This window comes from Rhodnius prolixus, unplaced genomic scaffold (assembly GCF_049639745.1).
Source record: "Rhodnius prolixus isolate KJV_2025 unplaced genomic scaffold, Rpr scaffold_8, whole genome shotgun sequence".
Taxonomy (NCBI): Eukaryota; Metazoa; Arthropoda; class Insecta; order Hemiptera; family Reduviidae; genus Rhodnius; species Rhodnius prolixus.
This window is the reverse complement of record NW_027411593.1, coordinates 38166597-38182090: the sequence shown is the minus strand read 5'-3', so window position 1 is coordinate 38182090 and position 15494 is coordinate 38166597. Positions and strand designations below refer to the sequence as shown.

Here is a 15494-nt window from a genome sequence, read left to right as displayed (position 1 = left end):
GCAAAAAAAACGCCCACGATTGGCCCACAAAAAAGTCCTTTTCCATCACGACAACGCACCAGCTCACACCTCAGCAGTTGTGGTCGCAAAATTAATGGAAATAGGGTTCCAACTCGTTTCACATCCCCCCTATTCTCCAGACTTGGCTCCCTCGGACTACTATTTGTTCCCCAATATGAAGAAATGGCTGGCGGGAAAAAGATTTTATTCAAACGAGGAGGTAATTGCAGAAACGAATGGCTATTTTTCAGACTTGGACAAATCCTATTATTCGGAAGGGATCAACAAACTAGAGCAGCGTTGGACGAAGTGTATAAGCCTAAAAGGAGACTATGTTGAAAAATAAAAAAGTTTTACCCCAAAAAATTAAGTAGTTTTTATTTTTGCATGGACTTTTCAAAAGACCCTCGTATGTGTTCACTTAGTTTTCTTGCCTTCACCGCCCTAATAGGTCGTGTTACAGACGCTTTTATCTTAATGTTTTTCTTCCGATGTACCACAAGCAAATTACAGATTATATTTATTTTGGATATATGTATCAGGATAGCCTAGCGGTTAACAGACTAGACCCGCAATGCCAATATGTATTGTTGGTTTAGTGGGTTCGATTCCCCCTTGTCAAGGCCTTGGATTTTATTTAATGTTTAATATGAGAAATTTATAGCAAAGTAAGTTAGGCGGTTATAGGCTAGACCTGCAATGCTAAGATGTATTGTTGGTTTAGTAGGTTCGATTCCCCTGGTCTATGCCTTGGATTTTATTTAATGGTTAATATGAGAAATTTATAGTAAAGTAAGTCAGGCGGTTATAGGCTAGACCTGCAATGCTAAGATGTATTGTTGGTTTAGTAGGTTCGATTCCCCTGGTCTATGCCTTGGATTTTATTTAATGGTTAATATGAGAAATTTATAGTAAAGTAAGTTAGGCGGTTATAGGCTAGACCTGCAATGCTAAGATGTATTGTTGGTTTAGTAGGTTCGATTCCCCTGGTCTATGCCTTGGATTTTATTTAATGTTTAATATGAGAAATTTATAGTAAAGTATGTTAGGCTGTTATAGGCTAGACCTGCAGTGCTAAGATGTATTGTTGGTTTAGTGGAGTTTGATTCTCCTGGACTAGAGGTGGTGAGTGTAGACAACAGATTCTCCCCCCACCCTTGGTAAAACAATAGAGCATTTTCAATACATTGATAGTTTCCAAATCTAGGATATCTTGATTAATGTTAATTAAATGAATTGTTTTATTATAAATGATCAATGTGGTAGTTATGTGTAATATTTTTTGTGTAAAATACATATTAGTAAATATTGATTGGCAACACATGAACTATGTCGAAAAGAGGCCTCATTATGTTCTATTTATTTACTACAACATCAACATAGCATTGTTTCAAATATATCTTAAAATGATTTGGTTTTGGTACATTGAGAAATAAATATTGTAGTTTCCCATAGTTGATTTTTTATAATCATTTTTGCTTCATTTAAGTTTCAAAAGCCTTTTAAGCACGTATCAATTAAGTAGATTTTGTAGTCTAGTTTGTAAAAAGGTATAAAATTATCCATTAAATAACTTTTTAAAAATAATATTTCGGTCGTGTTTTATTTGGATGTTGAAAGCGCAGCCGAAAGATCTGTTATTGGAAATATTCCGCAGCGGACTGCATTGCTCTCATTAAAAGAATAATGAAGAAGAAATGGAGTCAGAAATAGCATGAGTAATTCTAAATTTAAAGTACTGGATAATTTTTTTGTTTTTAACTATTACAAAATATGGTAACATCAGATTTTTGTTAAGTCGAGGAAAGGACAAATATGGCGACACTTTATCTGTAAGAGCGTTTATTAAGACATAGCTGACGTAGAAGGACTGAGGATGCGCGAAGAAATCTACAGATTTGGCAAGTATTTGCCAGTTAAATTGCATCATTTATCTTCAGAAAAATTATTTCAGAAAGATGTAACAAAAGATGTATGCTATATCTCGAAATTATAAGGAACTAAATAATAGGAGAGAATACTTTCAAATGGCAAACATTGAACAGATGAATACTCACTAATTTTGTTTAAGAACAAGGAGTATTTATTGTATCCTTGCATTCATGAAGAATTTGATATCGCTAGGGAGAACTTTGATCCTAAATGTACCTTAAATTGGTTTAACTCGCTTTTGAAAATCTTCAAAAAAACGGTTTATATCATGTAATTTTATATACTAGAAGATTTTTAAACTGTTTTTTACTGTGGCGCAAGTACACATGAGGGCCAAGGTCTTTTAGACTGTGGTCTTTTGTTTTTGTTTTGAATTTTTGTGGTCAGCAATGTAACCATTTCCGTTGTCTAAGTGTTCCTTAAAATCTAGCCACTACCTGATGCAGTTACTACTGCACTTAAGCTCACTTGCTTAAACATTCAGATCAAACTTTACTCCTAATTCACTTATTTTCAACACCAGGTTACTATCCAAGAATCGGACATTTCTCAATACAAAATCTCCACAGTCTGACAGAAGGTGAACTGGAAACACCTTCATTTCCTCACAGAATCTGCGAGTATTGTCGCGTTTTAGGCCCAGTTTTTTTTAGGTCTCGTACGCCAAGGCAAGCTACAGATCATTTCCGGTTATAATTACCCTAGGCAATTTTCGCGCCTGGTTTGAGGTCTTAGAAGTAACTCCCAGAGCTTAGTTCTGCTGGCTTCCTTTCTTCTACTTGAGCTCCTATAACTGATTCCATTTAAGTATTCGTGCGCCATGAAGTAGTTTAGAGCTCCTATAAATTCTCCCTATCACTTCTATATCCCAAATCTTTAGTATTTTCTTATCTGTCTTTTTTTTTTGACTCCAGTATCAAGGCTATTTTTATAAGGGATCAACATCTGAGGGTCATTGAAGCTCGGCCTCTTTTTCAAGCTGGCTTAGTCTTCTACCGTTAAATTAGAGTCATTCTTTCAACGCCGGACAATGCGCACTAAATTTCTCCTCATAGATTCGAGGACCATCTTGTGCACAGCTGCGCCTCTTCTTTTCTTTTTAGCACGCACGTGATAGGAGAATAAGTAATAAGTTACAGAATTGTACAATTTATGAAAGTGTATAATAAGGGGAAAAAACAAATGGAAAACCGTCAGCTGATAAGAAAGATTTCACTTCAGGGAGTCCTTAACTCTCCTGTGCCTGTGCACCGTGTCCACGCTATAGTCCCCAATTAGTCTGCATAGATGGTTGGGACTTAATACGCACTTACTGAAGAAACCAGCAGCTAGGTACTTGATGTAGTGTTCTACATAGTCCATGTTGGTGTTATAGTGTTAAAGTAACATGGGCCTAACCACTACCTTGTACTGGAGGAGTTTATTCTCTGGAGACAGTTTAGAGTCCCTGCAGAACTGTGGGAATAGTACTCGAATGGCTGCCTTACCTTTATTGACTCTGTCCTTTATGTGGGGGGGTAAAGGTCAGCCCACGATCCAGTTATATCCCAAGATAGTGGCAGCCCACGGCACAATATACCTTTCAGGTCGTCGAGAAATATTGGGCTTTAGAGCCTATCTCATCCTAGCAAATACTTTTTAAATCATTAAACCCAGTAGAAATATAATTCTTTAAACGGAAAGGCTACAAAGGAATGGATTATGAAAGCTCATTCTAACGTAAAACATGTGTTTTCACTTAGGTTGGGGATGCCTGATCAAATTCAGTGAAAAAGAATGACACCAGAACTATAATGGCGTCGAAATTGATATGTTGGCTCTTTTATGTCGAAAAAGAAACGTTTAAAATCATAATAACGATGATGAGCAACTCATGTGTATGAATTATGAGCTCCCCTCCATTAGTGGTACATCTTAGAACTCTCTAAAACCGACAGGTTTTTATTGTTTACTTTTCTTTTGCATTACCTGTCCTTGTTCAATATAATTAACCTGACTGGGGACTTCCTGCTTTTAAAACAGTTTGTTCAGGTTTGCACTGATTATACACAGGAATAATTTCGTATAAGATCTAATTATTATCTTATATTATTAGTTGGGAAATACGCAAACACCTGTTTAAGAAATTGTTCTTTGTGGGAGTTTTTTATTGGAAACAAAAAGAAGAAAAATCCGGTTATTAATTATTTGTTTTCACAGCGGGAGTCAGTTTTTCTTTTATTTGTCTTAAAGCAAGTTCTCTTTGCTTGTCTACACCAAGTTTCAAGGACTACCATTGGCTGGAAATAACTCGGAGACACTCTAAATCGATTCTCCCACGGATAAGCGATGCCTTTTTATTGTCACAAATATTTTTGTTGCAATATTCTCTGAACGTGTTGGTAAATTAAAAATGTTTTATGCACCCTAGTACATAGATCGCTGAAGCTCTCGAAAAATAATTGTATATATTTACCGTGAAGCCTACGAATTATGGGGGACCATTACTTTGGTAACTAAGAAAAATGAACACCGAATGTGTGTAACAAAAATAATATAAAGGAACCTTAACAGCTAAAACTGTTGGATACTCAGCCCGCAAAGCTAAGATGTATTGAGGGTCTGCATTCTAATCCCCTAGTTTCAACTTTGGATTTTATTTATTGGAATTAAAACTCCTAATATATAGTGAAATATCTTAGCTATTCCCCCTTCAACTACGTCCCCTGATTGCTAGTTAGATGTATTTTGTTTTTGTACAACTATCCATCGCCAGTGAGTGGGAGCAGTTTTATCTGTGACTGCGACATTATTCTGTATTAAATGTTAAGTGAAGTGATGTTTATTTTTACAGAATAGCATTACGCCCAACTACCAAATTAACATGGCATTAAATTGGCAGGATTTCTGTTCTGCCTGTAAGCCAGGGCCGGATTTTCCTATAGGCTAACTATGCTTCAGCCTAGGGCGTCAACATCAAGAGGGGCCTACATTCAAATTGTTAGCAAAATTAAAATTAAGCTATCCTAAAAACAGTACCAATAGCAACATGTTTCATTTAGCATAAATGACACAGTAGAGAGGTATTTTATTATCTCTCATTTACAAACTTAAAAATGGGAGATGAAAGGGCCTCATAAGTGGAATAGCCTAGAGCCTCTTTTCATCTAAATCTGGCCCTGCCTGTAACCTATATAGATTTTACTCATTTTGATGAGGCGCTACGGAAGCCCAGCGGTTAATAGTCTAGACGCGCAAAGCTAAGATGTATTGCGGTAATAGTCTATATTCCCAATGGTTAATAAAAGAAATTTACAGTAAAGTATGTTAGGCGGTTATAGGCTAGACCCGCAAAGCTAAGGTGTATTGCGGTACTAGTCTATATTCCCAATGGTTAATATGAGAAATTTATAGTAGTTAGGCGGTTATAGGCTAGACCCGCAAAGCTAAGATGTATTGCGGTAATAGTCTATATTCCCAATGGTTAATAAAAGAAATTTACAGTAAAGTATGTTAGGCGGTTATAGGCTAGACCCGCAAAGCTAAGATGTATTGCGGTACTAGTCTATATTCCCAATGGTTAATAAAAGAAATTTACAGTAAAGTATGTTAGGCGGTTATATGGAATTAAAACTCCTAATATATAGTGAAATATCTTAGCTATTCCCCCTTCAACTACGTCCCCTGATTGCTAGTTAGATGTATTTTGTTTTTGTACAACTATCCATCGCCAGTGAGTGGGAGCAGTTTTATCTGTGACTGCGACATTATTCTGTATTAAATGTTAAGTGAAGTGATGTTTATTTTTACAGAATAGCATTACGCCCAACTACCAAATTAACATGGCATTAAATTGGCAGGATTTCTGTTCTGCCTGTAAGCCAGGGCCGGATTTTCCTATAGGCTAACTATGCTTCAGCCTAGGGCGTCAACATCAAGAGGGGCCTACATTCAAATTGTTAGCAAAATTAAAATTAAGCTATCCTAAAAACAGTACCAATAGCAACATGTTTCATTTAGCATAAATGACACAGTAGAGAGGTATTTTATTATCTCTCATTTACAAACTTAAAAATGGGAGATGAAAGGGCCTCATAAGTGGAATAGCCTAGAGCCTCTTTTCATCTAAATCTGGCCCTGCCTGTAACCTATATAGATTTTACTCATTTTGATGAGGCGCTACGGAAGCCCAGCGGTTAATAGTCTAGACGCGCAAAGCTAAGATGTATTGCGGTAATAGTCTATATTCCCAATGGTTAATAAAAGAAATTTACAGTAAAGTATGTTAGGCGGTTATAGGCTAGACCCGCAAAGCTAAGATGTATTGCGGTACTAGTCTATATTCCCAATGGTTAATAAAAGAAATTTACAGTAAAGTATGTTAGGCGGTTATAGGCTAGACCCGCAAAGCTAAGATGTATTGCGGTACTAGTCTATATTCCCAATGGTTAATAAAAGAAATTTACAGTAAAGTATGTTAGGCGGTTATAGGCTAGACCCGCAAAGCTAAGATGTATTGCGGTACTAGTCTAAATTCCCAATGGTTAATATGAGAAATTTACAGTAAAGTATGTTAGGCGGTTATAGGCTAGACCCGCAAAGCTAAGATGTATTGCGGTACTAGTCTATATTCCCAATGGTTAATAAAAGAAATTTACAGTAAAGTATGTTAGGCGGTTATAGGCTAGACCCGCAAAGCTAAGATGTATTGCGGTACTAGTCTAAATTCCCAATGGTTATTATGAGAAACTTACAGTAAAGTATGTTAGGCGGTTATAGGCTAAACCCGCAAAGCTTAGATGTATTGCGGTACTAGTCTATATTCCCAATGGTTAATAAAAGAAATTTACAGTAAAGTATGTTAGGCGGTTATAGGCTAGACCCGCAAAGCTAAGATGTATTGCGGTACTAGTCTAAATTCCCAATGGTTAATATGAGAAATTTACAGTAAAGTATGTTAGGCGGTTATAGGCTAGACCCGCAAAGCTAAGATGTATTGCGGTACTAGTCTAAATTCCCAATGGTTAATATGAGAAATTTACAGTAAAGTATGTTAGGCGGTTATAGGCTAGACCCGCAAAGCTAAGATGTATTGCGGTACTAGTCTAAATTCCCAATGGTTAATATGAGAAATTTACAGTAAAGTATGTTAGGCGGTTATAGGCTAGACCCGCAAAGCTAAGATGTATTGCGGTACTAGTCTAAATTCCCAATGGTTAATATGAGAAATTTACAGTAAAGTATGTTAGGCGGTTATAGGCTAGACCCGCAAAGCTTAGATGTATTGCGGTACTAGTCTATATTCCCAATGGTTAATAAAAGAAATTTACAGTAAAGTATGTTAGGCGGTTATAGGCTAGACCCGCAAAGCTAAGATGTATTGCGGTACTAGTCTAAATTCCCAATGGTTAATATGAGAAATTTACAGTAAAGTATGTTAGGCGGTTATAGGCTAGACCCGCAAAGCTAAGATGTATTGCGGTACTAGTCTAAATTCCCAATGGTTAATATGAGAAATTTACAGTAAAGTATGTTAGGCGGTTATAGGCTAGACCCGCAAAGCTAAGATGTATTGCGGTACTAGTCTAAATTCCCAATGGTTAATATGAGAAATTTACAGTAAAGTATGTTAGGCGGTTATAGGCTAGACCCGCTAAGCTAAGATGTATTGCGGTACTAGTCTAAATTCCCAATGGTTAATATGAGAAATTTACAGTAAAGTATGTTAGGCGGTTATAGGCTAGACCCGCAAAGCTAAGATGTATTGCGGTACTAGTCTAAATTCCCAATGGTTAATATGAGAAATTTACAGTAAAGTATGTTAGGCGGTTATAGGCTAGACCCGCAAAGCTTAGATGTATTGCGGTACTAGTCTATATTCCCAATGGTTAATAAAAGAAATTTACAGTAAAGTATGTTAGGCGGTTATAGGCTAGACCCGCAAAGCTAAGATGTATTGCGGTACTAGTCTAAATTCCCAATGGTTAATATGAGAAATTTACAGTAAAGTATGTTAGGCGGTTATAGGCTAGACCCGCAAAGCTAAGATGTATTGCGGTACTAGTCTAAATTCCCAATGGTTAATATGAGAAATTTACAGTAAAGTATGTTAGGCGGTTATAGGCTAGACCCGCAAAGCTTAGATGTATTGCGGTACTAGTCTATATTCCCAATGGTTAATAAAAGAAATTTACAGTAAAGTATGTTAGGCGGTTATAGGCTAGACCCGCAAAGCTAAGATGTATTGCGGTACTAGTCTAAATTCCCAATGGTTAATATGAGAAATTTACAGTAAAGTATGTTAGGCGGTTATAGGCTAGACCCGCAAAGCTAAGATGTATTGCGGTACTAGTCTAAATTCCCAATGGTTAATATGAGAAATTTACAGTAAAGTATGTTAGGCGGTTATAGGCTAGACCCGCAAAGCTTAGATGTATTGCGGTACTAGTCTATATTCCCAATGGTTAATAAAAGAAATTTACAGTAAAGTATGTTAGGCGGTTATAGGCTAGACCCGCAAAGCTAAGATGTATTGCGGTACTAGTCTAAATTCCCAATGGTTAATATGAGAAATTTACAGTAAAGTATGTTAGGCGGTTATAGGCTAGACCCGCAAAGCTAAGATGTATTGCGGTACTAGTCTATATTCCCAATGGTTAATAAAAGAAATTTACAGTAAAGTATGTTAGGCGGTTATAGGCTAGACCCGCAAAGCTAAGATGTATTGCGGTACTAGTCTAAATTCCCAATGGTTAATATGAGAAATTTACAGTAAAGTATGTTAGGCGGTTATAGGCTAGACCCGCAAAGCTTAGATGTATTGCGGTACTAGTCTATATTCCCAATGGTTAATAAAAGAAATTTACAGTAAAGTATGTTAGGCGGTTATAGGCTAGACCCGCAAAGCTAAGATGTATTGCGGTACTAGTCTAAATTCCCAATGGTTAATATGAGAAATTTACAGTAAAGTATGTTAGGCGGTTATAGGCTAGACCCGCAAAGCTAAGATGTATTGCGGTACTAGTCTATATTCCCAATTGTTAATAAAAGAAATTTACAGTAAAGTATGTTAGGCGGTTATAGGCTAGACCCGCAAAGCTAAGATGTATTGCGGTACTAGTCTAAATTCCCAATGGTTAATATGAGAAATTTACAGTACAGTATGTTAGGCGGTTATAGGCTAGACCCGCAAAGCTAAAATGTATTGCGGTACTAGTCTATATTCCCAATGGTTAATAAAAGAAATTTACAGTAAAATATGTTAGGCGGTTATAGGCTAGACCCGCAAAGCTAAGATGTATTGCGGTACTAGTCTATATTCCCAATGGTTAATAAAAGAAATTTACAGTAAAGTATGTTAGGCGGTTATAGGCTAGACCCGCAAAGCTAAGATGTATTGCGGTACTAGTCTAAATTCCCAATGGTTAATATGAGAAATTTACAGTAAAGTATGTTAGGCGGTTATAGGCTAGACCCGCAAAGCTAAGATGTATTGCGGTACTAGTCTAAATTCCCAATGGTTAGTAAAAGAAATTTACAGTAAAGTATGTTAGGCGGTTATAGGCTAGACCCGCAAAGCTAAGATGTATTGCGGTACTAGTCTAAATTCCCAATGGTTAATATGAGAAATTTACAGTAAAGTATGTTAGGCGGTTATAGGCTAGACCCGCAAAGCTAAGATGTATTGCGGTACTAGTCTAAATTCCCAATGGTTAATATGAGAAATTTACAGTAAAGTATGTTAGGCGGTTATAGGCTAGACCCGCAAAGCTAAGATGTATTGCGGTACTAGTCTAAATTCCCAATGGTTAATATGAGAAATTTACAGTAAAGTATGTTAGGCGGTTATAGGCTAGACCCGCAAAGCTAAGATGTATTGCGGTACTAGTCTAAATTCCCAATGGTTAATATGAGAAATTTACAGTAAAGTATGTTAGGCGGTTATAGGCTAGACCCGCAAAGCTAAGATGTATTGCGGTACTAGTCTAAATTCCCAATGGTTAATATGAGAAATTTACAGTAAAGTATGTTAGGCGGTTATAGGCTAGACCCGCAAAGCTAAGATGTATTGCGGTACTAGTCTAAATTCCCAATGGTTAATATGAGAAATTTACAGTAAAGTATGTTAGGCGGTTATAGGCTAGACCCGCAAAGCTAAGATGTATTGCGGTACTAGTCTATATTCCCAATGGTTAATAAAAGAAATTTACAGTAAAGTATGTTAGGCGGTTATAGGCTAGACCCGCAAAGCTAAGATCTATTGCGGTACTAGTCTATATTCCCAATGGTTAATATGAGAAATTTACAGTAAAGTATGTTAGGCGGTTATAGGCTAGACCCGCAAAGCTAAGATGTATTGCGGTACTAGTCTATATTCCCAATGGTTAATAAAAGAAATTTACAGTAAAGTATGTTAGGCGGTTATAGGCTAGACCCGCAAAGCTAAGATGTATTGCGGTACTAGTCTATATTCCCAATGGTTAATAAAAGAAATTTACAGTAAAGTATGTTAGGCGGTTATAGGCTAGACCCGCAAAGCTAAGATGTATTGCGGTACTAGTCTATATTCCCAATGGTTAATAAAAGAAATTTACAGTAAAGTATGTTAGGCGGTTATAGGCTAGACCCGCAAAGCTAAGATGTATTGCGGTACTAGTCTATATTCCCAATGGTTAATAAAAGAAATTTACAGTAAAGTATGTTAGGCGGTTATAGGCTAGACCCGCAAAGCTAAGATGTATTGCGGTACTAGTCTATATTCCCAATGGTTAATAAAAGAAATTTACAGTAAAGTATGTTAGGCGGTTATAGGCTAGACCCGCAAAGCTAAGATGTATTGCGGTACTAGTCTATATTCCCAATGGTTAATATGAGAAATTTACAGTAAAGTATGTTAGGCGGTTATAGGCTAGACCCGCAAAGCTAAGATGTATTGCGGTACTAGTCTATATTCCCAAAGGTTGATACGAGAACTTTATACGAGTAGTTAAATGTGTTAGCTATTCGCCTCCGTCTGCGTCAACTAATTTGATTGTGGGACGTACAGCCAGTCTGCAAAAATAGTCATTATTTTACTTTCACCCATTCCTCTAAGAACCCCGCCTAAAGTTAGCCGCAAAAATGATAAAAGGAAACGAACAGTCCAGAAGTTTGTACTTATAATCGGAGTAGGTCTCCTGGCATTTGGTTATTCTAAGCACTTTATTTTGGCCTTTATCTGGTACTGTGAAATAATTTTCTGAAACTATTGATACTACCTCTTAAAAAGTACATAGGTCTTTTAAGTAAGAGGTTAATAGATGATGATTTTAATTCCTGTATTTTTGCAATAGTTTAGTTTTGTCAAAACTCTCTCTAACATCATTTGGAAGCGAATTTTAAGTCTAAAACACGGCTAACCACCTTCGGTAGAGGCTACCGATGGCCACTGGGTACAGGATTTCCTTAATTGGCAAATAGAAATTCTTTGTTTTGGTGGGTGTGGCCAATTTATTAATCTTATGTTTTTTAATTGGCTCTTCTTTTCCGTACTGAAGATCTATCCAAACTTCCAGTAATTTGAAGAGCCAATTAAAAGCCCTAAATATTACTACAATGGCCTCGTCCACCATAGACTAACATAAAAAGAAAGAGATCAAATGATTTTCATACCTAGAAAATGGGAAATATTTGTCTTAATCATTAAAAAAACCCAAGAAAAACTAAGGTTTGGTGGTAGAGTCGAAACAAAAGTTACCAACAGAAGTGACAAACAACGAACTTAATTTTGATAATTTCTCTGTAAACTAAACTACATTATCAGATGTAGATGACGTGATGGGATAATCAGATTGCATTGTAACCATTTAAATATACAAACTTTCCTTTTTAGCAGTGTTCATATTAATATTATTAGATAAGGCGAATTAAATGCAGCGATTACTTTTACTAATTTTATCAGATACGATCTTGTTGTTTTTTTAAAAGATAATGTTCAGTAACCATTTACTTGTATTTAATCGTTATGAGGTTATTTTATCTCTTAATTACAAATAATTGTGAATGCGTTTGTTTTTAATACGAGTATGTTAATATTGGACAGAGTTATGCAATTTTATGGTAGGACAGATGAAGGAGAATTCCGTAGGTATATATGATAAGAAGTGCGGAAGTATGCGGTAAGTCCTTGAACAAAGAGTGAAGGGTAAATGGGCCTTGATTAAACTTGGAGTAATGTTATCTGGGTGGGGAGATATCACACCTCCAAGAACTACTCAGCGGACCAATGGCCATTGTCAATCAGGGTTATATAATTAACAGCAAATAGAAGTGTAAATTCTTTTGATTTTTTGCCCAACAATGTTGTAAATTCTTCTAAGTATATTTTATAAAAATTTAAACAGCGTTGAGACTCGTAGACAGCCAAGTACCGCCGTTGGAGCTATCCAAAGATATGACTCCCTAAACTTGATCTCCCACCAAATTGCCAATAATTACAAAAAAAAAAAAGAAAACAATGATTAAGTATGTACAATATGTTGGTCACAACGTTCAGCTTCTTGTGAGTTTGGTTTTTGGGAGAGAGGGATTTCTAGGTTCCACACCTAACTCAACATATAACCCAAAAGTCCACCTCCACGAAAACAATTACCGAGAGGAAATAAGATAGTTGTTCTTCCCAGTTCCTATGCAACTCCTGCAACTGTGATTTCTCTTTTAAACCTTACAGAATACAAACTGCAACACATTGGTAAAAGTCTTCAACTAGCACATCGAAACCTGTAAAGGTAATAAGTATTGTGGTACTGGGTTCGATTCCCCCGGTCTTAGGCCTTGGATTTTATTTACTGGTTAATAAAATAAATTTAAAGTCAAGTATGTTTGCTAGTCACCTAATTTGGTAGCTGGACGTAAAGCCTGCCTAAAAAAATAGGCAATTAATTTACTTTACAAACTGCAACCCATTGTACGCTCTTTGATTTTTATCTATTGTGGCGCGCATGTTTATTGAATCCCTGATAGATTGCAAATTTTTGGCATCAGAAGAAGATTAATTAATTTTATGTAGATAGACGTTACCATCCTACCCTTGCTGACTCCAGTACGAGATGGTAACATAAGCGAAGTCGAAATCTCTATACAGGGTGAACCAGTAAGTATTGTCCATAGGCCTACTGTGTGAAGTACATCTAAAGTGGAGTTCAATGACGTATTGGCCAACTTCATATTTTCCTCCGTTCTTGAGTGACGTCACTTTAAAGTTTTTTTCTAAAATCATTACTTTTTTCCAATAAAAATGTTATTACTCAGAAAGTTTTAGTCCGAATTCGATTCTGATGACACGGTTAGAAAGACAGATAAATTTTATAAAAATTGATTCCATTTTGAAGCTTATGTTATTCTCCAAACTGCCTCAATCTTTCTCCTGCATACTGGAAAAATAAAAGTAATAGAAAATTTTTGAAGAAAACTCATTAGGCCCTTACGTGATCATTATCAGACCTAGGTGCTGGCACTTTTTATAAAAGTTTCCTTGTTTAATGGGCTTTAAAGCGGTATATCATTTTCCAGGATTCCTTTCATCTTCGTATGAGAAATTACGTTTGTTTTGCAAGAAAACGTGTTCACGAGCACTCACCAGTGTTATGGTACGATAGAAAATTTTGAAACCAGGGTAACAGATAAGTGATTTTTTGTAAGGCACCTAGTTGTACTGGTTAATACCTAATTCAGATAGAACGATTATCTGTTAGTGGGTTCAAAGGGTTGTTAAGACTTATTTACATTTTTTTCTTTTTCAACAGTGTATTGTGTGTGAAATTGTAATTTGGAGTAAATACAAACTATATGATTTTTTTTTTTATAAAAATAGTACTGGTTTAAAATATTTCCTGACATTTTCTCAAATATTTCAGAATTTAGATTTTTTTTTTAGTGCAATTTGTAACTTTTGACTTCCTAATTTAAGGACAGTCTACATTAAAATTGACTACTGGTCCATCTAAAAGAGTTTTCAATGAATTAAACAACTTGATAAACTAACACTGTGAGTGCTGGTCAACACGTTTTCTTGTAAAACACACGTAATTTCTCATAAGAAGATAAAAGGAATCCTGGAAAATGATATACCGTTTGAAAGCCCATTAAACGAGGAAACTTTTATAAAAAGTGCCAGCACCTAGGTCTGATAATGATCACGTAAGGGCCGAATGAGTTTTCTTGAAAATTTCGATTACATTTATTTTTCCAGCATTCGGAGGAAGATTGAGGCTGTTTGGAGAATAACTTATGCTTCGAAATGGTATCAATTTTTAGAAAATTTATCTGTCTTCCTAACCGTGTCATCAGAATCGAATTCGAAGTAAAACTTTCTGAGTAATAACATTTTTATTGCAAAAAAGTAATAACTTTAGGAAAAAAACTTTAAAGTGACGTCACTCAAGAACAGTGGAAAATATGAAGTTAGCCAACACGTCATTGAACTCCTCTTTAGATGTACGACACACAGTAGGCCTATGGTCAATACTTACTGGTTCACCCTGTATAAAACTGATTAATCTGTCTTTGATATCACATTTTCAATATTGTACGGTCATTGATGGGTAAAACCTTAATCAGTGCACTGCCGATCTCAGAATAGTATTCCCTCGTCGAAGAAGAGCACATTGTTAAACAGCTGACCATGAGCCACAAAAGACTTTTGTGAAGAGAAAATCTTTGAATCACCAGCTGGGCGTTTTAAAATTTTTAATTAGAAAAAATAGGTTCCGTAAATAGGTTAAAGTTATTAAAAACACTTATCAGTCAAAAGATGCATTGCATAAATAGAAAGAACAATGCTAACTTCTGCAAACAGCTGTCATACAACAAAAGACGATGAGAAATGGCTAGAAAAAAAAAAAATGAAAATTATGCAAATTGATTATTTCACATAATGGCTACAATAAACGTTAATTATGATGGCTTTCTAAATTACATTGGAGATGGATATCCGGTTTAATTTTTAAATTTTAATTCTCCCAAGACATAAGGAATGAGAGAGATGGGAAGATAAACCCCAAGACTTCAATCTGTTCGCGTGCACATGCAGTTAGTTAGAAGTGGTGAAACAGAGACAAACTAATGTTTGTTTTACAGTTAAATGTATTTTCTTCCTCATTAATTGCAATAATTGTAATAACTGTAATTATATATAATAACAATTTCTGTTAACTGAACGTGAATAGTGCAGAATTATCAGAGAAATTTCTTGTATCTAATGAATTGCTTTAGTAGGTTTATATCGATTTCAATGATTGGATAATAGTTGATTAATATTAAATATAACTGATCTTTATTTTTTCTATTTACTTCCTCTTAATTATTGCTAACGTGTGTCCGATTTAGGAAAGTTTCGTGAAACATTTCCGTCTTCCGGTCCTCTGAGTGCAAAAAAAAAAAGTGGGGTTCTGTTATCAGTCAGCGGGTTTGTGCGAGCATGGGGCTGTAAGTATGATTGTAGGCCTATTAATTGGCCACTGCAGGCTCAGAAAATATATGCATCGCATGGGCCTGGAAGAGCATAGCCTTTGTAGGTTCTGCTAGGAAGAGGAAGAAACGGCACT

At 35.8% G+C, this 15494-nt stretch overlaps 1 protein-coding gene across 4 annotated transcripts in view; it reads left to right on the top strand.

Moving 5' to 3' along the window:
• LOC141451422 (uncharacterized) overlaps positions 1–15494 on the top strand; it is a 395982-nt gene that overhangs the window by 87590 nt on the left and 292898 nt on the right. The gene's annotated exons all lie outside the window — the stretch shown is intronic.